This window comes from Pseudophryne corroboree, chromosome 4 (genome assembly GCF_028390025.1).
Source record: "Pseudophryne corroboree isolate aPseCor3 chromosome 4, aPseCor3.hap2, whole genome shotgun sequence".
Lineage (NCBI taxonomy): Eukaryota > Metazoa > Chordata > Amphibia > Anura > Myobatrachidae > Pseudophryne > Pseudophryne corroboree.
This window is the reverse complement of record NC_086447.1, coordinates 180795824-180820126: the sequence shown is the minus strand read 5'-3', so window position 1 is coordinate 180820126 and position 24303 is coordinate 180795824. Positions and strand designations below refer to the sequence as shown.

Below are 24303 nucleotides of genomic sequence, written 5' to 3'. Positions count from 1 at the left end.
AATCCCCGTCAGTACAGCGCTTTTATAAATATACTCACTGCGCAAATAAATGTGCCCCCCCCCCCTCTTTTTTGCCCTCTGTATGTGTTCAGCGGGGGAGAGTCCGGGGAGCCAGCTTCTCTGCAGCGTGCTTTGGAGAAAATGGCGCTGGTTAGTGCTGAGGGATCAAGCTCTGCCCCCTCACCGGCGGGTTTCGATCCCGCTCAAATCTTTATACTGGCGGGGGGTTTTGCCATATACTGCCTCCGCAGTATATATCTCTGCCAGTGTCCCTAAAAGGTTAATAATTGCTGCCCAGGGCGCCCCCCCTGCACCCTGCACCCATACAGTGCCGCCAGCGTGTGTGTGTTGGGAGCAATGGCGCGCAGCGTTACCGCTGCGCGTTACCTCATAGAAGATCCGAAGTCTTCTGCCGTCTTTGAAGTCTTCTTTCTTCTCATACTCACCCGGCTTCTATCTTGCGGCTCTGTGAGGAGGACGGCGGCGCGGCTCCGGGACGAACGGCGAGGGTGAGACCTGCGTTGCGACCCTCTGGAGCTAATGGTGTCCAGTAGCCTAAGAAGCAGAGCCTATCAGTTAAGTAGGTCTACTTCTCTCCTCTCAGTCCCACGATGCAGGGAGCCTGGTGCCAGCAGTGCTCCCTGAAAATAAAAAACCTAACAAAAGTCTTTTACAGAGAAACTCAGTAGAGCTCCCCTGCAGTGCACCCAGTCTCCTCTGGGCACAGGATCTAACTGAGGTCTGGAGGAGAGGCATAGAGGGAGGAGCCAGTGCACACCCATCTAAAGTCTTTAGAGTGCCCATGTCTCCTGCGGAGCCCGTCTATACCCCATTGTCCTTACGGAGTCACCAGCATCCTCTAGGACGTAAGAGAAAAACAAAATATTCAAATATCACAGTGTGTGTGCATTTGCTATGGGTCTATGTGTATACTTGATTTGCCATGGGTGTTAAGTTGTTGAGTGTATGTTTTGCCATATGTGTTTAGCTGTGTGTTTTGCTATGTGTGTTTAGCTGTGTGTGTTTTGCTGTGTGTGTATTTAGCTGTGTGTGTCTGTTTTGCAATGGTTGTGTGTGTGTATGTGTTTTAGTGTGTGTGTGTGTGTGTGTGTGTGTGTGTGTGTGTGTGTGTGTGTTTTGCTATGCTATATGTGTTTAGCTATATGTTTGTGTGTGTTTTGCTATGGGTGTGTATGTTTATATATGTGTTTTGTGGTGTGTGTGTGTGTTTTACTATGTTTGTGTGTCTATCTATCTCATTTCCTGAAGTAAATGTTGGAGTGCACATCAGGTAGGGACTGGCGTGAGGTGAATAATGGGCTTTACTGTGTGACGTAACATGTATGAGGAGCTCTACTGTGTGACGTAACGTGTATAAGGGGCTCAGCTGTGTCATATAACGTTTTTTTTTTTTTTTTTTTTGAAATAAGTTTTATTGATTTATGCATAAAGAATCACAAAGGTATAAACGTTATACAACATTTTCTTTTTGGATCATTACAGAATGTGTAACATTTTGTGGCATTATAGAAGATAAAAAAGTTGGTATGCACACTTTCTAACAGCATTGGGCGTGGTGATCCACTTTGTCGAGTAGCAAAGAGCATAAGTGGAAACTTCAATATAGTTACGGAAGAGAGAACAAAGCGTTAGAAGAAAGAAAAAGAGTAAGAAAAGATAAAGAGGGGTAGGGGGGGTTGGGAGGTGGAGGTCGGCCGCACAGGGCTGGTCACTAGATCGGTTCCTATCATCCGTATTTAAGGTGATTCAAATGGTTGTCAATGGCAATTCAGCTTCAAAGTGAGTTGTCCAGGGCGTCCAGGTGCGTATGAAAGTCACGGAAGTGTCATGTAGGGCAGCTGTAATGCGTTCTAGTTTATATGTGGTCCATATAGCATTAACAGTGGCGGGAAGAGTAGGTGGTGAGATGGACTTCCAATTCGCTGCGATTTGGCATTTGGCCGTGTTTAAAATGTGTTTGATTAGTTTTAGTAGATGGCTAGGTGTGTCTGGGATTGGACGTGAAAGTAGAGAGTAAGAAGGGGAGGCTGGAACAACCACTTCAGTAATTTCTAATATTAGTTTATGAATTTGTCGCCAGTAGTGTCGGACGATCCCACAGGACCACCAGACATGCAGCATGGTTCCCCTCTGTCCACAATGTCTCCAACATCTGTCAGAGCAAGACGGGTTTATGGCCTGGAGTCTAGATGGCACTAGGTACCATCGATAGTAAATTTTGTAAGAATTTTCTTTAATACGAACCGATAAGGAGCTCTTAGCGATTTCTTGTCTGATGTCAACCCATTCCTCTAATGTCAATGCCTCTCCCATATCTCTTTCCCATGCTATTTCATGAGATTCTTTGGCAGGGGAGTTGTGTGATAGCAAAATTTGATAAATAGCAGACAGCAAACCTTTTGTGGAACGTTGCCCACAGCATAAAGATTCAAATGCCGTTTTAGGTGAAGGGTGGGCATTGTGTCTTAAAGTAGAGTAAAGATGACGAATTTGTAGGAATTGATAGAAGGCTGATTGGGGGAGAGCGAATCGCGATTGCAGGTCCGCAAACATGGGGAATGAAGAAAGGGGGGCCAGATCGAACAAGAAAAGGACATTGTGTGAAGTCCAGTGTTTAAAAGCAAGGTGGTTGGTGCCAGGGGGGAACTTGGAATTGTTCCATAGGGGAGTCAGCAACGGGTTATAGGAACGAAGGCGATAATAGCGGGTGCATTGATCCCAGATCAATAGAGCAAAGCGCATTGTCGGCAGCAGAAGAGACGGAGCCGGGCGGCAGCGGGGCTCGCACCATAGCAGAGTTGAAGGAGAGTATACATTTATCACTTGAGCTTCCAAGAGAGTCCATAATCTCTGTTCAGGGGGTGAGTGCCATAATGCACAGGAGGCCAAATGTGTGGCGCGATAGTAATTAATCAGGTCCGGCATACCTAGGCCCCCTGAGTCTCTATGCTGCTGGATTATTCGCATCTTAACTCTGGGTTTCTTTCCAGCCCAAATGAAATTTGAAAGATCTCTTTGCAGATTCTTCAATATTTTGGTCGGGATATGGATAGGGAGGGTCTGCCAAAGATATAGCAAGCGTGGGAGTATATTCATTTTAATAGCAGCTATACGCCCAAGCCAAGAGATAAAAAATTTATTCCAGCCCCCCAGGTCCGTACGTATGGAAGCGAATAGACGCGGAAAGTTTGCCGTGTATAATGATGTGTGAGACTTTGTTAGATAAATTCCTAGATACTTAATTTTGGTGTGTTGCCATTTAAATGGGTAGGAAGATTGAAGGAGGCGTAGGTCCCGAGGAGTCACATGTATATCTAAAATTTCTGTTTTGCTAGCATTAAGTTTGTAATTAGATAGCAAGCTATAGGATTGAATCTCCTCAAACAGGTGTTGCAGAGACACGTGCGGGTCAGTCAAGGTAAGAATAACGTCATCCGCATACAATGCTATTTTGAAGTCATGAGTTCCCACCTTGACGCCCGAGATGTTGGTATTCAATCTGATTTTGGCCGCCAATGGTTCCATCACCAGGGCAAATAGCAATGGAGAGAGTGGGCAGCCCTGCCGGGTGCCATTTCTAATTGAGAGTGATGGGGAAGCCAGGCCGTTGACGAGGATGGAAGCTGAGGGGTTATAGTAAAGTGAGGTAACGGCATTATAAAAGGCTCCGTGCAAGCCCATGTTCTGTAAGGTTTGACGGATAAAGGGCCATGCCACCCTATCAAAGGCTTTTTCTGCATCCAAAGCCACCACCAGGGTCGGAAGGGACTCGCGGTGTGAAAGATGTATAAGGTTGATAAGCCGGCGAGTATTGTCCGCCGCCTGTCGGTTAGGTATAAAGCCGACTTGGTCTGGATGTATTAGGGTCGGTAGGAATGGGGCTAATCTGTTCGCAAGAATTTTGGCGAATAGTTTAAGGTCTGTATTTAATAATGAGAAGGGCCTATAATTTGTCATTTCAAGCGGGTCGCGGTCAGGTTTGGGTATAACAATAATGTTAGCCCTGGTGGTTGCTGCGTCCAGGGAGCCTAGTTCTAGTAAAGAGTTGAATAATAAGTGAAGCATCGGGAGGAGTGCGCAAATTTTTTGTAATAGATGGCCGTATAGCCATCGGGACCCGGGGCCGAGGAACGGCGCAATTGAGATATTGTGACCAGTATTTCCTCGTTGGAGATAGGGGCGTTAAGCGTCTCCAAGTCTGTGGTCGTAAGTTTTGGCAAGTGACATGTGGTGAGGTAATGTTGGATATTGGAAGTGTGAGATGAGTCATTGTGAGTGGGTGGGGGTAAGTTATAGAGTGATTCATAGTAATCATGAAATTGCGAGGCCATAATTTTGGGGTCACAGGTCACGGTTCCGTCAGAGCATTTCAAAGCAAGTATGCGGTTCTGGGTCCTTTTAGCTCGGAGGCGGCGAGCCAGTAGAGTGTCAGCTCTGTCAGATTTTTCATAAAATTTCTGGCGGATCCATAGAAGAGATTTAACCGTTTTCTTCGTGAGAATTTGTGATAGCTGTCCCTTAAGTGAGAGAATTTTGGTGTAAAGACGCTTTTTCGGGAAGCACTGGTGAAGAAGGGTTAGAGAAGTTAGTTCCGTTTCCAAATCATGGATACGTTTAGTCTCTATCTTCTTATGTGTTGAAGCAAGATTGATAAGTTGGCCACGAAGCGTGGCCTTATGGGCCTCCCATAACACTGCAGGAGATATATCCGGAGATCTATTTTCAGCACAGTAAGTCTGAATCATGGCGGTGATGTCAATAATGTTAGAGGGTTTAAGGAAAAGGGACTCTTGTAGACGCCATGTCCGAGGGGACGATAAGATATAAGGGACAGTAACGTCCAAAAGAAGGGCGTAATGGTCTGACCAAGTAGTGGGGATTACTTGTGCCCCGTGGAGATTCTGAGTGGAATCACGGTCTACAAAGATGTAATCTATGCGGGTGTAAAGGTCGTGTGGAGGTGAGTAGTGTGTGAAGCCTCTGGCAGAGGGATATAAGGTCCTCCAGCTATCATACAAGTTGTGAGAGGAGATACAATTTCGCAGGGGCTTAGACAATCTCATGTGTGATGATGTCCCTACCACCGGGCGGGACCTATCAAAACGTGGGTCAAGGGTTGCATTACAATCCCCTGCAATTATAATTTTGGAATTCGGGAATTTAGCAAGCTGGTCAGAGAAAGACCCATAAAAGGAACCATGCTGCATGCCCGGGGCATATATGGACGCCAGGGTAATAGATTGCTGATTGAGGGTGCCTGAGAGAATTACAAATCTACCCTTATCGTCGTGATAAGAGTCATGTATGACTATAGGAAGGTCTTTGTGGAGCAGTATAGCAGTTCCCCTGCGTTTGGCTGACATAGTAGAGTGAAAAGAGTGGGGGTATTTTTTACTGTTTAAGGAAGGATGGGGGGACTTGAAGTGTGTCTCTTGGAGAAATATTATATCTGGCTTGTGCCTGGCAAAAAAATGAAACGCCATGGAGCGCTTTGTCGGAGAATTGAGGCCATTGACATTCATAGAAAGTAGTTTCAGTGTCATGGTGGGTAGTAATCACCCATGCGGAACATAGTGGGCGACCACTGATGCGGCCATCCGCAGAGCAGAGAAAGGGACAGTGAAGAAAGAGTGAGAAGAAGAGCAGAACGAAACTCTAAGTGCAGGCCCATGTCTTATGAGCAGGTTGGGCCTGCAAGAGGAAGGGGTAGTGCCACACAGGCAGCCCCTTCAATGTGGGGGGCAATGACAGTTATAAGAAACAATAATTAGAGAACAAGAATGTGAACAAAACAAACTAAGACATCCCGCGGTCAAGCGCGAGGGTGTAAAATAAACAGGTCATGAGCTAACGAGAGCAAATTAATTTCACAGCTTATCTATGCAAACACATAACTAAATGACCACAGCAGCAACATCTAATTGCGGAGTGGGGGGGGGGGGGGGGGGAAGGGGGGGGAGGGGAGGAGGGAGAAAGTGGGAAGCAAATAGGGTCATATGATAACATTTAGTAAATAACTGTGTTAGATGAGAACGGGAAGCACCTTAGGGGGTGATGATAGGTACGTGTATATAGCCAGTGCCAGGCTCGGGTTAGTGAGATCAATCTTAGCCTCATCCTTATCACTTCAAGGTACAGTTAGCACATTTTTGTCACCCCTGGGCTTAGGCACGACCAACACCCGTATGATCGATAAATCTAACAGTCCGTAGAGTAATATGAGTACAGGGGGGGGGGGAGGGGCAAGTGTCCCGCAATCAGTGAGTTATAGTTACGTGTCTGCAATCCTCAAAGTGTCACGTTATTTCGTAGACCAATCTGGAGTCGGTGCCACAGGTCTAGGTGAAGATGTAGAATCGAGTTGATTTCTGAGGTCGCTAGGTAAAGAGTCAAAAATGCCAAGAGTCTTGAGGAGGTCGTAACCCTGAGCAGGGGTTCTAATGGAGTGATGGGACCCGTCCTTGGTCACGTGGAGTTGGAAAGGGAATCCCCACTTGTATTTAATAGAGTTAGAACGAAGGGCTCTAGTAATCTCCGCAAGGTCTCGGCGTTTCTTGAGTGTAGAAGGAGCCAGGTCTTGATAAATTTGAAGTTGGGTGCCTAAATAATCCACTGATTGGAGTTCCCGCGCGGCCGACATCACTTTTTCCTTAGATTTATAATAGTGGAATCGGAGGATTACGTCTCGGGGTGGTTGGGAGGGTGGAGGCCGGGGTCGGAGCGCTCTGTGCGCTCTATCCAGAAGGAACAGGTCTTTCGGAGTATCGGGGAGTAGATTCAGGAACAGGCCTTCCAAAAAACCCGGGAGGGCGTCCAATGCAACGCTCTCAGGGATGTTACGGATTCTGATATTATTTCTCCTGTTCCGATTGTCTAAATCCTCTAGGTGTTCTTCATGCACGTCAACATCGGTGCGGAGGTCAAGCATCTCCTGTTCAAGCACGGCCTGGTACTGGCATACTTCGTCCACCTTGCGTTCCAACGCATCCGTACGAGTGCCCAAATCGGTCAGATCTTTTCTGAATTCAGCCAGCGCCGATCTCATTTCGGTTTGAATAGTTTTAGTCACAATAGCGACGACATCCTGGGTGGTGAGGGAAGCTCTTGGTGATGAAGCATCCTCCGAGTCGGACATGCGTTCTGCATTTGATGAGTTACGAGAAGTAGCTCCCGCTTTCTCCCATGCGCGCAGGATGCTGGGTTTATTAGCAGCGTTTGATTTACGATTTTTTTGCGACATAGTGAGTCGGGAAATTAGGTATTCAAGGTATTCAATTCGCGGGTGGGAGCTTCAATGCTGGTAAAAAGTAATTATGTAAGACCTGGGCTAAGGTATTAGCTGACCCTCATGCGCTAGCTGACCGCCGGATAGGCTAGGGTCGGGCCGACATCATGGACGCCATGGGGCGTTTTAGAGAGCCCGGGCAGACGTCAGTTGAGCTGCACTGTGCGGAGGAGCGAGGCCCTTCAGTGCCCCGGGGTCTGTGTCAACAGCAGTTGTAAGATAATGGGCCCGTCAGCAGGCCGCTATAGGGACCAGTCACGTCTCTCCCAAGTTACCCCCCTGCCGAGGGGAGGGTATTCTTTACCTTCTGCGCCCTCACTGCAGTAAGTAGGAGTAGGGAGAGAGGCAGGTGCCGCTGATGTATTATATTATAAGGGTGAGTTACTTTGTGGCCGAGTGCTGCAATATGAATGCCAGCACATGAAAGTTCTGCAGGGCCTGATATAAGCAGTCAGCCCCTCTCTCACAGCTCACCTGTGATCCGCCAGTAGAGATCTTGACAAGCGGCAGTCCCAGCCGCCACTGAGGGGGCGCCGGGTATAATGTGATGAGGCGCCGGCGGGGATCTGAACCTTCCGTCCTCCTCTCCTGGTCAGGCCGTGGTAAGGTGGCGGCCGCACTCGCGCTGCTGCTGTCTATGACTGTATGGAGCCCCGGGCGCCGGGTGCTGGTACGGGCTGCTGTTGGGCCGAGGCAAGGTCCCGCTATCCCCCCTCCCTGATTCCACCGATCGCGAGAGGTGGATCCGTGTGTGCGGCTCCGGGACTTCAGAGCGGAATCCTCTTTTCCTCTAGGCCCCGGTCCCGGTCTGGGGAGAGAGCCGCCGGTTAGGAGGCGGGGGGAGCTTGTGGGTCCGTGGTGTTTGCTTAGGCCATCCGCGACGGGGCGCTCAGCAGGGACGGAGTACCGCACGTCTCAGCGGCAGAGGGAAGCAGCGGTCGAGGGGAGAAGGGGTCACAGCTTACCCGGTCGGAGTTATTCTGCTCTTTGTGCGTCGCTGCTGAAAGCAATATGGCCGCCGCTCCGTCTTCGTCCCGGCCGGTCCCGCCGCCCGTTATATCTCCAGCGCCTCACGGATCAGGTACAGCCAGTGGGGGGATATTGGAGCCGTCTGTCTGGTCGCTCGGCGTCCTCCTGGGTTCTGGGGAGGTCTCACGGAGGCAATTGCGTGGTTCCGGAGCTCCCGGTCAGCCGCAGCTTCAAATTTAGGCCCCGGCTTCACATCAAGGGGAAGGCCGCAACCCGCAGGAGGGCTAAAAAGCGCTCCCCGATTCCGCGGGTCCCCCTCAGTGGCTGCAGGAGGGTGCAATAACGTGCCTGTGGTTCTCCTGAGCTCTCAGGGAGGGAGCAGGTATGTTTATGGAGATATGTTATTTAGTTCCCTCAGGAGCAGCACAAGTTTGCTTCCTTTCACTCTGCTAGCCAGGCCACGCCCCGTCATATAACGTTTTAAGGAGCACTACTGTGTGACATAATGTGTATGGGGTGCACTACAGTGTGACATAACGTGTATAAGGGGCTCTACTGTCTGATATAACATGTATAAGGGGCTCTACTGTCTGATATAACATGTATAAGGGGCTCTACTGTGTGACATAATGTGTATAAGGGGCTCTACTGTGTGACGTAACGTGCATAAGGAGCACTACTGTGTGACGTAACGTGTATAAGGAGCACTACTGTTTGGCATGCATAATGTGTATAAGGAGCACTACTGTGTGACGTAAAGGATTTCTAAGGTAAGTAAACTATTGTACAATAATTAAAGAGAACAGAGGAAAAAATGGTTGTTTAGTATGTAAATAACCACTGGGAGTGTGTTCTTTGAGTATAATATGGTTTACGTACATTTATTTTTATATCTTTAAATTTTTGTGTCATTTATTGTGTGTATGTCACTCTTCAGTTTCAGAACCATTGGTCTAAAGATTATTTTTGCAAATCCACTGATTTTCAGCGGCTTTGAGGGCTGTATTTAAATGGCCAATAGTCATATGCACCAAATAAGCCTGATACAATGCTACCTAAAATGTAGCATGCCCAGAACAGAGCTTTTTAAATTTATGTCACAATTCAAATCTCCCTTTATTGTCCGATTTGTCCTTGGGTGACTGTTAACGCATTTCTTTATTCGTCACATAATCTCAGTCTTGTCTTCTCTACGTTCTAAATATTGCCAGAATGCTTTCTTTGGTTACCTAACATGCTATCAAAACTCTTACCCATTTCCCTCAGCCATCTTTGCCCATTTTTATTCATTTCAAATACAGCAGCAATATACAGCTACCTTTCTTGCCACTCCACTCTGCAAAAAGCTACACCTGGGTCCTCTAAAAGAAAATTTATATTACTTCCTCTTACTGTACCTACAAAGCCCTTAACACCACCAATGCTTTATACAGCTTAACTCTCATCTCAAAATACTATCTAACCCTCTTAGATGTACCCAGGGCCGGTGCTAGGGTGTTCGGCTCTCCTCTGCAAATGATACATTTCAACCCTCCCTCCCATATTTAATTTAAAAAAATAGCGCGCGCCGAAGGCGGGTACGGCAAAAGGGTGTGGTCTCATAAGGAATGAGAGTGACCGCACAATAGCACTCCCAATTAAATTACACCACACAGTAGCACAATCTTATTTACATTACACCACACATAGGGGTATATGCAATTGCGGTCGAATTCCGGCTGGAATTCGACCGTTTTTCAATTCAACACAATTCGACAGTCAGACACCCTCCCGCCGGGACCCGAATTCGACATATTCAATAAAAAACGGATTCGACAGTCCCGCTGTCGAAAAAATGGACCAATTGACGATAGTGTGCATCCTGGATTCGACTTCATGGACGGCACAAAAGTGTGTAAAAAATCCTGAAAAAAAATGCGTGGGGTCCCCCTCCTAAGCATAACTAGTCTCGGGCTCTTTGAGTCGGTCCTGGTTGTAAAAATACGGGGGGGGAAATGACAGGGATCCCCCATATTTTCACAACCAGCTCCGGGCTCTGCGTCCGGTCCTGGTGCCAAAAATACGGGGAACAAAAAACGTAGGGGTCCCCCATATTTTTAACACCAGCACCGGGCTCCACTAGTCAGAGAGATAATGCCACAGCCGGGGAACACTTTTATATCGGTCCCTGCGGCCGTGGCATTAAATCACTAACTAGTCACCCCTGGCCGGGGTACCCTGGAGGAGTGGGGACCCCTTAAATCAAGGGGTCCCCCACTCCAGCCACCCAAGGGCCAGGGGTGAAGCCCGAGGCTGTCCCCCCCATCCAAGGGCTGCGGATGGGAGGCCGATAGCCAAGTGACAAAAATAAAGAATATTGTTTTTTGTAGCAGAACTACAAGTCCCAGCAAGCCTCCCCCGCAAGCTGGTACTTGGAGAACCACAAGTACCAGCATGCGGGGGGGAAACGGGCCCACTGGTACCTGTAGTTCTACTGCGAAAAAAATACCCAAATAAAAACAGTACACGCACACCGTGAAAGTAAAACTTTATTACATACATGCACGCCGACACACACATACTTACCTATGTTGACACGCCGACTCGGTCCCCTTCTCCACGTGGAATCCACGGGTTACCTGTAAATAAAATTATACTCACAAAAATCCAGTGTACATCTGTCCTCTTCTTGTTTGTAATCCACGGACTTGGCAAAATAATAAAACGCAAAACCCGGACCACGCACTGAAAGGGGTCCCATGTTTACACATGGGACTCCTTTCCCCGAATGCCGGGACCCCCCGTGACTCCTGTCACAGGGGGTCCCTTCAGCCAATCAGGGAGCGCCACGTCGTGGCACTCTCCTGATTGGCTGTGCACGTCTGAGTTGTCAGACGGCGCATAGCACTATGCCGCTCCATTATCTTCAATGGTGGGAACTTTGCGGTCAGTGGGTGACTGCGAGTATCCTCACCGCTGACCGCAAAGTTCCCACCATTGAATATAATGGAGCGGCATAGTGCTATGCGTCGTCTGACAGCTCCCTGATTGGCTGAAGGGACCCTATGTGACAGGAGTCACGGGGGGTCTCAGCAGTAGGGGAAAGGGGTCCCATGTGTAAACATGGGACCCCTTTCAGTGCGTGGTCCGGGTTTGGCGTTTTATTATTATTATTATTATTATTATTATTTTACCAGCGGGCCCGTTTCCCCCCGCATGCTGGTACTTGTGGTTCTCCAAGTACCAGCTTGCGGGGGAGGCTTGCTGGGACTTGTAGTTCTGCTACAAAAAACAATATTCTTTATTGTTGTCACTTGGCTATCAGCCTCCCATCCGCAGCCCTTGGATGGGGGGGGACAGCCTCGGGCTTCACCCCTGGCCCTTGGGTGGCTGGAGGGGGGTACCCCTTGATTTAAAGGGTCCCCACTCCTCCAGGGTACCCGGCCAGGGGTGACTAGTTAGTGATTTAATGCCACAGCCGCAGGGACCGATATAAAAGTGTCCCCCGGCTGTGGCATTATCTCTCTGACTAGTGGAGCCCGGTGCTGAAGTTAAAAACACGGGGGACCCCTACGTTTTTTGTCCCCCGTATATTTGGCACCAGGACCGGACGCAGAGCCCGGTGCTGGTTGTGAAAATAAGGGGGATCCCCTTTCATTCCCCCCCCCCCCCCGTATTTTTACAACCAGGACCGGCTCAAAGAGCCCGAGGCTGGTTATGCTTAGGAGGGGGGACCCCCCACATTTTTTTTCAGGATTTTTTTACACATTCCCACTAGTGATGAGCGGATTCGGTTTTACTCGGTTTTACTCGGTTTTACTCGGTTCTCAAAACGGCATCTTATTGGCTCACGGATGTCACGTGTTTTGGATAGCCAATAAGATGCCGTTTTGAGAACCGAGTAAAACCGAACCTCGCTCATCACTAATTCCCACCCCTTCCCACTGAAAAACATGCTCTGATCTCTCCATATTATTTTAGTCAGTAAAAAAAAAAAAAAATTCTTTTAAAAAATATATAAATAATACTTGTGGCTCCTAATAGACAAACCAAGTACATAATCCCTTCTAATATAAATAGATATGCTATTAGCAATAAAAAAAACACAAAAAACAACATGTTTTTAAAAAATTTTATTAGATCCCGCCAGCAAAATGAGGCGGACTAAAATTGACGAAATGACTGTCGAAAAGCACTGTTGTCGAATCGACATTCTTCAATTGAATATACTTTTGTCGAAAAGCTGCATTTTTACCATTGCAGACATGTTGAATTTGACAACTGTCGAATTGCAAAAAGTCGAATTTGAAACGGACGTTTTTTTTGTCGAAAAGTACTGAATTGCATGGCCAGTGTCTGGGGGACATTCATCACTGTGCAGAAGCATATAGGGAGTGGCATGAGGAACACAGGGGTATATGCAATTGCCGGCGAATCGCGGCAATTTTTCGCCCGTTTTTTAATTCGACACAATTCGACCGTCGAATTCCGGCAAGTGGGTGCCGGAATTCAACATATTCAATAAAAAACGGATTCGACAGTCCCGCTGTCGAAAAACGTCCGATTTGACGGATTTTGTAAAAAAAATTAAAAAAACGGGAAACCCGGTAAAAACCACGAAAAAAAATTGCATGGGGTCCCCCCTCCTAAGCATAACCAGCCTCGGGCTCTTCGAGCCGGTCCTGGTTCTAAAAATCCGGGGGAAAAACTGACGGGGGATCCCCCGTATTTTTAAAACCAGCACCGGGCTCTGCCTTGGGTGGCTGGAGGGCGGGGACCCCTTGATTGAAGGGGTCCCAACTCCTCCAGGGTACCCCGGCCAGGGGTGACTAGTTGCGTATTTAATGCCACGGCCGCAGGGCGCTGTATAAAAGTGACCCCCGGCTGTGGCATTATCTACCCAGCTAGTGGAGCCCGATGCTGGTGTAAAAAATACGGGGGACCCCTACGCTTTTTGTCCCCCGTATTTTTTGCACCAGCACCAGGCGCAGAGCCCGGTGCTGGTTTTAAAAATACGGGGGATCTCATGTCAGTTTTCCCCCCGGATTTTTAGAACCAGGACCGGCTCGAAGAGCCCGAGGCTGGTTATGCTTAGGAGGGGGGACCCCACGCATTTTTTTTTCCTGATTTTTACCATTCCATTTAATAATAAAAAATAATAATAATATTTTAAAAAATATATAAATAATACTTGTGCCTCCAAAATAGACAAACCAAGTACCTAATCCCTTCTAATATAAATAGATATGCTATTACCAATAAAAAAAACACAAAAAAAAAAACATGTTTTTAAATTTTTTTTATTAGATTCCGCCAGCAAAGTGTGGCGGATTGAAAATGACGAATTTACTGTCTAAAAGCTGTTGTCGAATTTACAATCTTCAATTGAATATACTTTTGTCGAATTGCCGCATTTGTACCATTGCAGAAATGTCGAATTTGACAAATGTCGAATTTCGAAAGTCCGTTTTTTTGACGAAAAGTACTGAATTGCATTGTCGAATATTTTTTTTTTGGCGAAAATGTCCAGTTTTTCGACATTTTCGGGAATTCGACCGCAATTGCATATACCCCACAGTGTGCAGAGGCATGGGGGACACTACATAAACAATACTGGCCAGTATCTCTGGGACATGCTGGGGGACTTTACACAGGTATGGGACACATTGGCAGGTGCGTAGGGAGAGCGGTTCCGGTGGAGCGCAAGCTCCAGGCGCCGGAAACTTCAGAGGGCGCCTGGCAGCGACGCCAGCCAACGGACACTGCCAAGAGCCGGGAGATGCAGCACTTCTCAGTGATCGCGCTTAGCCAAAAAAAAAGTGAGTCCCAGGGACCCCTCACTTTTAAAAATTGGGGTCCTACCGGTCTTTTTCTGGGTCCCATCTGAATGAAGGTTCTTATTAATCTTAATCTTGTTTGGACACTACAAAAGTGTTGCAAGGTGGGGGGATGGGGTGACAATGCTGCTGGGCTGTGTAGCATGCAGGACACTCTGCACCAAAGGTGTAACTAGACATTTTGGTGCCCTTAGGCAGAAAATGAATTGGTGTTCCACCGCCCAGATCGCAAAGCATAGGCAGTGCCGCCGCAAAATTTTAGGGGCATGACTTTATAGGGAAGGGGCGTGACCACATAATAGTGCCAATTCACATTACACCACACAGTAGTGCCGCTTATACACATTGCACCAGGTAGAACCTCCTATGCACACTGCGCCAGGTAGAACCTCCTATACACACACTGCGCCAGGTAGAACCTCCTATACATACTGCGCCAGGTAGAACCTCCTATACACACTGCGCCAGATAGAGCACGTTATACATATTGCGCCAGATAGAGCACGTTATACATATTGCGCCAGATAGAGCACGTTATACACTTTGCTCCTGGTAAAGCACGTTAAACACTTTGCGCCAGGTAGAGCACGTTATTATACACATTGCGCCAGGTAGAGCACGTTATACACATTGCTCCCGGTACAAAACGTTATACACTTTGCTCCAGGTACAGCACGTTATACACTTTGCTCCAGGTACAGCACGTTATACACTTTGCTCCAGGTAGAGCACGTTACACACTTTGCACCCGGTACAGCACGTTATACACAATGTGCTCGGTACAGCACGTTATACACAATGCGCCAGGTACAGCACGTTATTATACACAATGCACTAGGTAGAGCACGTTATTAATATTATACACATTGCGCCAGGTAGAGCACGTTACACACTTTGCACCCGGTACAGCACGTTATACACAATGTGCCCGGTACAGCACGTTATACACAATGCGCCAGGTACAGCACGTTATTATACACAATGCACTAGGTAGAGCACGTTATTAATATTATACACATTGCGCCAGGTAGAGCATGTTATACACATTGCGCCCGGTAGAGCACGTAATACACAATGCACCAGGTAGAGCACGTTTTTATACTGCACCAGGCACAGCACTGAGGCACACTGCACCAGGTACAGCACTGAGGCACACTGCACCAGGCACAGCACTGAGGCACACTGCACCAGGCACAGCACTGAGGCACACTGCACCAGGTACAGCACTGAGGCACACTGCACCAGGCACATCACTGAGGCACACAGCACCAGGCACAGCACTGAGGCACACTGCACCAGGTACAGCACTGAGGCACACTGCACCAGGTACAGCACTGAGGCACACTGCACCAGGCACAGCACTGAGGCACACTGCACCAGGCACAGCACTGAGGCACACTGCACCAGGTACAGCACTGAGGCACACTGCACCAGGTACAGCACTGAGGCACACTGCACCAGGCACAGCACTGAGGCACACTGCAGTAACCACTTATGACCTCCAGCACCCAAACCCCCCCCCCCATCCCCCCATCACATGAAACCTTCAGCAAGACCATTCAGCAGCGACCACACGCAGCCTACTGCAGCCCGGGCACACATGCCGCTGAGGAGGAGGGAGGCAGATACGGAGCGCTACTCACCGTCGCAGAGGTGCCTAGTGATTGTGGCCGGTCGCTTGGTGCTGGCAGCGGAGCGTGCAGCGGGGAGGAGGCGGAGTCGGATGAGCGGGGCCAGTCTGTCAGTGCTGCCACACAGATTCATGTGCTGGCGGCGGGGCCCGGGTCAGCGTGGAGGAAGGGAGCAGGATTCAAAGCGGGCGGACTGGCGGGAGACACTGCAGGCTGTGATTGGCTGGAGACTACAGGAGGTGATTGGCTAAGGAAACAGCCAGTCACCTCCTGCGTTCCGCTGACCTGCTGGCACGATCGATGCAAAGTTGCAAACACACATCCAGATGAGCGCGTCCTGTGGGACCAGCTCATCTTCTAAATGTGAGTCCCGGGCGGCAGTTTCTGGGTAAAATACGCGCCATAGCGCGTATTTGCGATCACTGCTTCTACTGTACTCCTCCTGGCAGTATCGCATGCTGTCACGCTGTGACATTGGTGGACAGCAGAGGCGTATCTAGCACGGGGCGAGCAGGGCACGTGCCCTGGGCGCCATGGCAGCCCCAACAGAGGGGGGCGCCACCGGCACCTGCACGGCCCACTCGCCCCATGCGTCAGGGATTCCGCCGACGCTACCCGCGGCGCTTTCCCTGTGTCTCCCCGGCTTCTGTGCCTGTCACAATAGACAGGCAGCGGCAGCCAGGAGCCTCCCCCTACTCCCCCCCCTGCAAAGTACGCGATCGCGACCGCGGAGGTGCGCGCATGCGCGTGCGCGACCTCGGGGGGTGCGCGGCCCCTGAACAGTGCAGGTGAGCGGGCCGGGGTAAACCTTATACTTTCCTGCAGTGTCGGGACAGGGGAGGGAAGGGGGTGCGGGACATTGTGTGTGTGTGTGTTAAGTGTGTGTATGTGGGACATTGTTCTTGTGGGACAGTGTGTGTGTGTGTGTGTTAATTGTGTGTGTGTGGGACAGTGTGCGTGTGTGTTATGTGTGGGACAGTGTGTGTGTGTGTTAATTGTGTGTGTGTGTGGGACAGTGTGAGTGTGTTAATTGTGTGTGTGTGGGACAGTTTGAGTGTGTGTTAATTGTGTGTGTGTGGGACAGTGTGCGTGTGTATTAATTGTGTGTGTGTGTGGGACAGTGTGCGTGTGTGTTAATTGTGTGTGTGTGGGACAGTGTGCGTGTGTTAATTGTGTGTGTGTGTGTGTGTGTGTGTGTGTGGGACAGTGTGAGTGTGTTAATTGTGTGTGTGTGGGACAGTGTGAGTGTGTTAATTGTGTGTGTGTGGGACAGTGCGTGTTTGTTAATTGTGTGTGTGGGACAGTGTGAGTGTGTTAATTGTGTGTGTGTGTGTGTGTGTGTGTGGGACAGTTTGAGTGTGGGTTAATTGTGTGTGTGTGGGCAGAGGCGTATCTAGCACGGGGCGAGCAGGGAACGTGCCCTGGGCGCCGTGGAAGCCCCAACAGAGGGGGCGCCACCGGCACGGCCTGCTCACCCCATGCGACAGGGATTCCGCCGGCGCTACCTGCGGCGCTCTCCCTGTCTCCCCGGCTGCTGTGCCTGTCACACTGGACAGGCAGCGGCAGCCAGGAGCCTCCCCTCATCCCCCCCCCCCCGACCTCGGAGGTGCGCGCGACCGCGACCTCGGAGGTGCGCGCACGTGGCCTTAACAGGTGAGCGGGCTTTACAGTTATGTTTATATTTTTTTTCTGTCGGGTAGGGGGGTGCGGGACAGTGTGTGTGTGTTAATTGTGTGTGAGTGTGTGTTAATTGTGTGAGTGTGTGACAGTGTGAGTGTGTTAATTGTGTGAGTGTGTGACAGTGTGAGTGTGTTAATTGTGTGTGTGTGGGACAGTGTGAATGTGTGTTAATTGTGTGTGTGGGACAGTGTGAGTGTGTGTTAATTGTGTGTGTGGGACAGTGTGAGTGTGTTAATTGTGTGTGTGTGTGGGACAGTGTGAATGTGTGTTAATTGTGTGGGTGTGTTAATTGTGTGTGTGTGTGTGTGTGTGTGTGTGTGTGTGTGACAGTGTGAGTGTGTGTTAATTGTGTGTGTGTGTGGGATAGTGTGCGTGTGTGTTATTTGTGTGTGTGGGACAGTGTGCGTGCGTGTGTGTTAATTGTGTGTGTGTGTGTGTGTGTGGGACAGTGTGCGTGTGTGTTAATTGTGTGTGTGTGTTAATTGTCCCGGCGGTTATTGGCGTCTGTAGTGTGCGCCCCGTCCTCCTCCGCTGCCGCTGACAGGAGCGGCGGTGTGCGGCTCTCCCCCTCCTCCGCCGGCTCCGTCCTCCCGTCGTGGCCCTGCAGTGTGTGCCGGTCTCCCCAGCAGCAGCAGCAGGTTAGTCTCTCTCTCCCCCCCCCCCTCCTCCTCCTCTCCCCCCCTCTCTCTCTCTCTCTCTCTCTATCTCTCTATCTATCTCTCTCTCTCTCCTCCTGTGGATTGAAGTTTGTAAGTATCATTTTCATTTTTACAGGTACCCCTATTGGATTCTACTGGACAAGTGGACGTGATCGGCGTGGGATGTAGGTAAGTAATCTGTCTCTCATTTTTACAGGTACCCCTATTGGATTCTACTGGACAAGTGGACGTGACCTGCGTGGGATGTAGGTAAGTAATCTGTCTCTCATTTTTACAGGTACCCCTATTGGATTCTACTGGACAAGTGGACGTGACCAGCGTGGGATGTAGGTAAGTAATCTGTCTCTCATTTTTACAGGTACCCCTATTGAATTCTACTGGACAAGTGGACGTGACCAGCGTGGGATGTAGGTAAGTAATCTGTCTCTCATTTTTACAGATTCCCCAACTGGATTCTACTGACAAGTGGACGTGATCGGCGTGGGATGTAGGTAAGTAATCTGTCTCTCATTTTTACAGGTACCCCTATTGATTTCTACTGGACAAGTGGACGTGATCGGCGTGGGATGTAGGTAAGTAATCTCTCTCATTTTTACAGGTACCCCTATTGGATTCTACTGGACAAGTGGACGTGACCGGCGTGGGATGTAGGTAAGTAATCTGTCTCTCATTTTTACAGATTCCCCTACTGGATTCTACTGGACAAGTGGACGTGACCAGCGTGGGATGTAGGTAAGTAATCTGTCTCTCATTTTTACAGATTCCCCTACTGGATTCTACTGACAAGTGGACGTGATCGGCGTGGGATGTAGGTAAGTAATCTGTCTCTCATTTTTACAGGTACCCCTATTGGATTCTACTGGACAAGTGGACGTGATCGGCGTGGGATGTAGGTAAGTAATCTGTCTCTCATTTTTACAGGTACCCCTATTGGATTCTACTGGACAAGTGGACGTGACCGGCGTGGGATGTAGGTAAGTAATCTGTCTCTCATTTTTACAGATTCCCCTACTGGATTCTACTGGACAAGTGGACGTGACCGGCGTGGGATGTAGGTAAGTAATCTCTCTCTCATTTTTACAGATTCCCCTACTGGATTCTACTGGACAAGTGGACGTGACCGGCGTGGGATGTAGGTAAGTAATGTGTCTCTCATTTTTACAGCTACCCCTATTGGATTCTACTGGACAAGTGGACGTGACCGGCGTGGGATATAGGTAAGTATGTGTGAGTGTGTCAGTGTGTTTTAATAAATTTTTACTGTCACGGTGTGTGAGTTGTGTTTTTATTTGGGTATTTTTTCTGTTGTAGAACTACAGGTACCGGCGGGCCCGTTATTTCCCTGCATGTTGGTACTTGAGGTTCTCCAAGTACCAGCAAGCGGGGGAGGCTTTCTGGGCCTTGTAGTTCCACAACAAAAAACAATATTCTTTTTTTACTTACATGGCTATCAGCCTCCCATCCACAGCCCACGGATGGGGGGGACAGCCTCGGGCTTCACCCCTGGCCCTTGGGTGCCTGGAGGGGGGGTGACCCCTTGATTTAAAGGGTTCCCACTCTTCCAGGGAACCCCGGCCAGTGGTGACTAGTTGGGGGGGTAATGCCACGGCTGCAGGGACCTACATAAATGTGTCCCCCGGCTGTGGCATTATGTCCCTGGCTAGTGGAGCCTGGTGCTGGTTTTAAAAATACGGGGGGACCCCTACATCTTTTGTCCCCCGTATTTTTGGAACCAGGACCGGACTAAGAGCCCGATGCTGGTTGTCTAAATACGGGGAACCCCTGTCCAATTTTTTCCCAGTATTTAAACAACCAGGACCGGCTCAAAGAGCCCGAGGCTGGTTATACTTAGGAGGGGGGACCTCACTCAGTTTTTTTTTTACATTTTTAACCCATTCAGACCCTTCTCCATTAAGTTAATGGAAGCCCTGGACAACAAAATTGCATTCATTTCCTCCTCCCACTCCCTTCCCAGTCCCAAACACAAATTATTATTTTTTTCTATAAAAATGTACAATATATCACAAGTATGATGAGCAGGCATGCAGCGGGCATTGGCGGCTTTGGACTGAGTTGCAAATTAGTGGCGGAGGGCTGGGTCAGTTGATGGTGGGCGAGTTTGTAAGCCATTGGTGGTGGTAGCGGGCATCGGCTCAGAGGCAGTGGCGGGCATTGGCTCGGTGGCGGTAGGGGTCATCGGCAGGATTCGGCAGACATTATGGCTGTAGTGCCTCACCGCACGCCACTGACCTCACCGCACGCCACTGGTGTGTGGGACAGTGTGCGTGTGTGTTAATTGTGTGTGTGGGACAGTGTGAGTGTGTGTTAATTGTGTGTGTGTGGAACAGTGTCAGTGTGTGTAAATTTTTGCAGTCCAGTGTGTGTGTGGGGGAGAGGAAAGTATGAGAATGTGTGTGTGTAGTCTGAGTGGGTGTGTGTAGGATTTGGGGGTGGCCAGTCTGTGTGTGTGTAATCAGTGTGTGTGGGATGTACTATTGGCCATTTACCGAAGAGAGATATGTATTAAACCACGGGCACTGAGATGCCTTTCTCACTTACCATCCAGCTGGGTGGGCGAGCCGGGCGGGTGGAAAGCCAGCAGCAGGGGCAGCATGCCGGATATCAGCAGCCGAGGATGGGGGCTGTAATGCACGTGCGGAGCCCAAAGCCGGAGATCAGCAGCATGTTGACCGGCAATAAGCAGCTTCTGCTTCCGCGTTCAACATGCTGCTGATCTCCGGCTTTGGGCTACGCAGGGTTCGGGGGATGGGTGTCCTCTGCTGGTGTACTGCAGCTCCGGGGGTGCGGGCTCCGGAGGCTTTCAGCACTGTTGAATATCCAGCTGCCTCAAGTATGTACAGCCCGCACCCTCTGCTGCTGATATCCGGCATGCTGCTGCTGGCTGTCCCCCCGCCCGGCTCGGCCACACAGCTGTATGGTGAGAAGGGCATCTCAGTTTCTGAGGTTTAACACATATGCCTCAGAAAAAGGCCTCTGCGGTAAACGATACTAATGCTTACCGTGACAGTAACAGCGGGGAGGAAGGCGCACATCGGCATCCTGCAGCATGAAACAAGAACCCCTTCGGAGCGCAGCAGACCACACTGAAAAGGGTGCATACCCGGTGCGGTGCTCTGCATCCCGGGTGGTGCCGAAGATGTGGAGTGTCGGAGGTGGCAGAAGCGCCGCAGCTTGGGGTGAGAAACCGCTGCAGCCCTTCCGCTGCTAAACTCTGCAATTAGTCTATTAAGGGGGTGGGCTCCCCTCATCATAGTGCCCCACAGGCCATGTTAATTCTGGGGGTAGGATCCCCTAACTCTATAATGGGAATTTTGGCTCATATCATGTGCTGTAACGTGAATTTTGGCTCATTCCGTGTGCTGTAATGTGAATTTCGGCTCATACCGTGTGCTGTCATGTGAATTTCGGCTCATACCATGTGGGGTAATGTGAATTTTGGCTCATACCGTGTGCTATAATGTGAATTTCGTCTCATACCGTGTGCTATAATGTGAATTTTGGCTCATACCATGTGGGGTAATGTGAATTTCGGCTCATACTGTGTGCTATAATGTGAATTTCGGCTCATGCCGTGTGGGGCAATGTGAATTTCGGCTCATACTGTGTGCTATAATGTGAATTTCGGCTCATACCGTGTGCTATAATGTGAAAGGGGCACCAGTACTAGATAGTATAAGGGGTCCTACTACACTGAAGGACACGCCCCTTTTGAGTGACCGCGCCCCTTTTCCGGAGCGTAATTGCTATCTGCACTCTTTCATTCCACCTTCAAAAATTCAACTTCGACCACTGCACCTACATACACATACATACACACACACCCTGACATCTTTATATGCAGTGACACCGGTGGCATCTGCACATACTTTCCTTTTGTATTTTTTTTTTTTTATTATTATCATTTTATTAATTTATTATTTTTATATTTTTTTTTTTTGGGGGGGGGGGGGGGGGGCGCCATTATTGATCTTGCCCTGGGCTCCAAAAACCCTAGTTACGCCTCTGGTGGACAGTAAAAAAAAATACATTGCTGCAAGGTTTATAAATACATTGGTGTTTAGCAGCCTTTAAGCAACATGTACTTACAGTACATGTTGCTGCTTGTAGAAACTGTGAAAATAAAACAGATGAACTGCTGTCTGTGTCTCTTCTCCATCCAGCCTGGCACAGAATGAGGAAATGGTGGTGGGGAGTGGTTAGCCAGTCGTTCAGCTTTCACCAAATCGTTCATCGTGCATACACACAAAACGATTTGAACACAGTGCAAAGAAATTGGTCTATGATCTTTCTGCATGCATGAAAGATCATAGACCCCTATAAACGAGCAGCAGGAATGTGCATCGTCAGATATATCTTTCATACACACGGGACAATTTGAAAGATTGGTCGTTCCAATCGATCGCGAATGCTCACATCTTTCGCCAATTCTATCTGTGTGTATGCACCATTGAGCTGGGTACACACTGGCAGATATATCTGCAATTCAATTGATCTGCAGATATATCTGCCGATGGTGAACAGCCAGCTCTTCCTGTACTTACTAGTAGGGTGGCCAATCCCGGGATCGGCAGGATCCCGGGATTTAGGCCTAAAATTGGCCAGGATTCAATCCCGGGATTGGAGCTTCCAATTTTAACATCTTCAAACCAATCCCGGGATTGATCATTTTTAAATCCTGATACCTGGGATAAAAAAAAGGCCCAGGATTGGCCTCCCTATTTACTAGCCCTGGATTTCCTTATTGTTATTCAGCCAATGGTACTTATAAGAAAGGGTGTGGATATGGCAGTGTAAAAGAAATATGTGGATTCCTTCCTGTGGGGTGTAGTACTGCATACCGACGCCGGGATCCCGGCGGGGAGGGGCGAGTGCAGCAAGCCCCCTGCGGGCTCGCTGCGCTCGCCACGCTGCGGGCTCTGTGGCGACCTGCTGTCGCCACTGGTTCTATTTCCACTCTATGGGTGTCGTGGACACCCACGAGTGGAAATAGTCCCAGTTGGTCGGCATGCCGACCATCGGGATGGTGAGCCGTCGGGCTGGTGGAGGAGGTCATGTGACTGTCGGTCAGCTGACCGGCGGTCACATGAATACCACCCCTTCCTGTGAGTACCTTGCCTATTCTTTGTCAGAGGGCATCGGAGCATATTGCTGTATGTGTGGGAGTGACAGTCCATGAGACTTTTGTTTATATTTATTTATATATATATATATATATATATATATATATATATATATATCACGTGACTTACACAACTTTTCACGCAAATTGCGCCTGAAAGAACATTTCCAGAATACTCCATCAGTACAAACACCATCAATATTTGATCCATTCCTCCACAAGGTCTGCAGGTCACGGTTTGACCCTATTTCACAAAATGCCTCAATCAAGACGTTTAGTCGTCTAATGGATGATTCGGTAGCAAGATTCACAGCAGCTCCTGTAAAGCTCAAGTTTAATTTATCTCGGGAAGAACGGGTGGCCTTGGATCAGCTTTCCTCCTATCAGGACATTGTGATCAGGCCCGCCGATAAGGGCGGGGCCATTGTTATCCTGGATTTGGAATACTACAGGAATGAAATTAATGGTCAACTCTCGGAAGCGGGGGTATATAAAAAACTACGAGCCAATCCCGTTCTAGAATACCAGAAGGAACTGTTTGGGATCCTTAAACAAGCTACGGATCAGAACCTACTACCGGATAAAGTGTCAAAAGCACTATATGTAAGTTCCCCTAAAAATCCGATATTATATACTTTGCCTAAGTTACATAAGCATGCCACTCTTCCACCGGGGAGACCTATCATTTCCGCCAGGGACTCCCTCTACCAACCTGTGGCCCAGCTTTTGGACAGTATATTACAGCCCTTACTCACATCCCAAAAATCCTTCCTGAAGGACACTACATCTTTCTTACTTAAACTACAGGAATACAGTGAGGTCCCGGCTCACACTTTGCTTTGCTGTTTAGACGTGTGCAGCTTGTACACGTCAATTCCACACGAGGAAGGGATGCGGGCAATGAATTTGTTCCTGGACACTAATCTGTCTCCTGAATTATTTGACCATAAGCTGTTCCTTACATTGCTGGAACTAACACTGTATCGTAATTACTTCCTGTTCGATGGTAATTTTTTCTTACAGCTACGGGGGTGCGCGATGGGATCATCGGTCGCACCCTCGTATGCTAATGTATATATGTTTGAACAAGAAGACAGGATGT

General features: G+C 49.0%; 2 protein-coding genes across 3 annotated transcripts in view; one reads left to right on the top strand and one right to left on the bottom strand.

Annotated features, from left to right (window-relative positions):
• The window catches only part of FBXO36 (F-box protein 36), a 399365-nt gene that overhangs the window by 342850 nt on the left and 32212 nt on the right, over nt 1–24303 (bottom strand). The window lies entirely within an intron of this gene.
• Nucleotides 21165–24303, top strand: part of TRIP12 (thyroid hormone receptor interactor 12) — a 335873-nt gene continuing 332734 nt past the window's right edge. The window contains exon 1 of the mRNA XM_063915608.1: nt 21165–21258. The gene's annotated coding sequence lies outside the window, so the exon portion shown is untranslated. The remainder of the gene's footprint in view (nt 21259–24303) is intronic.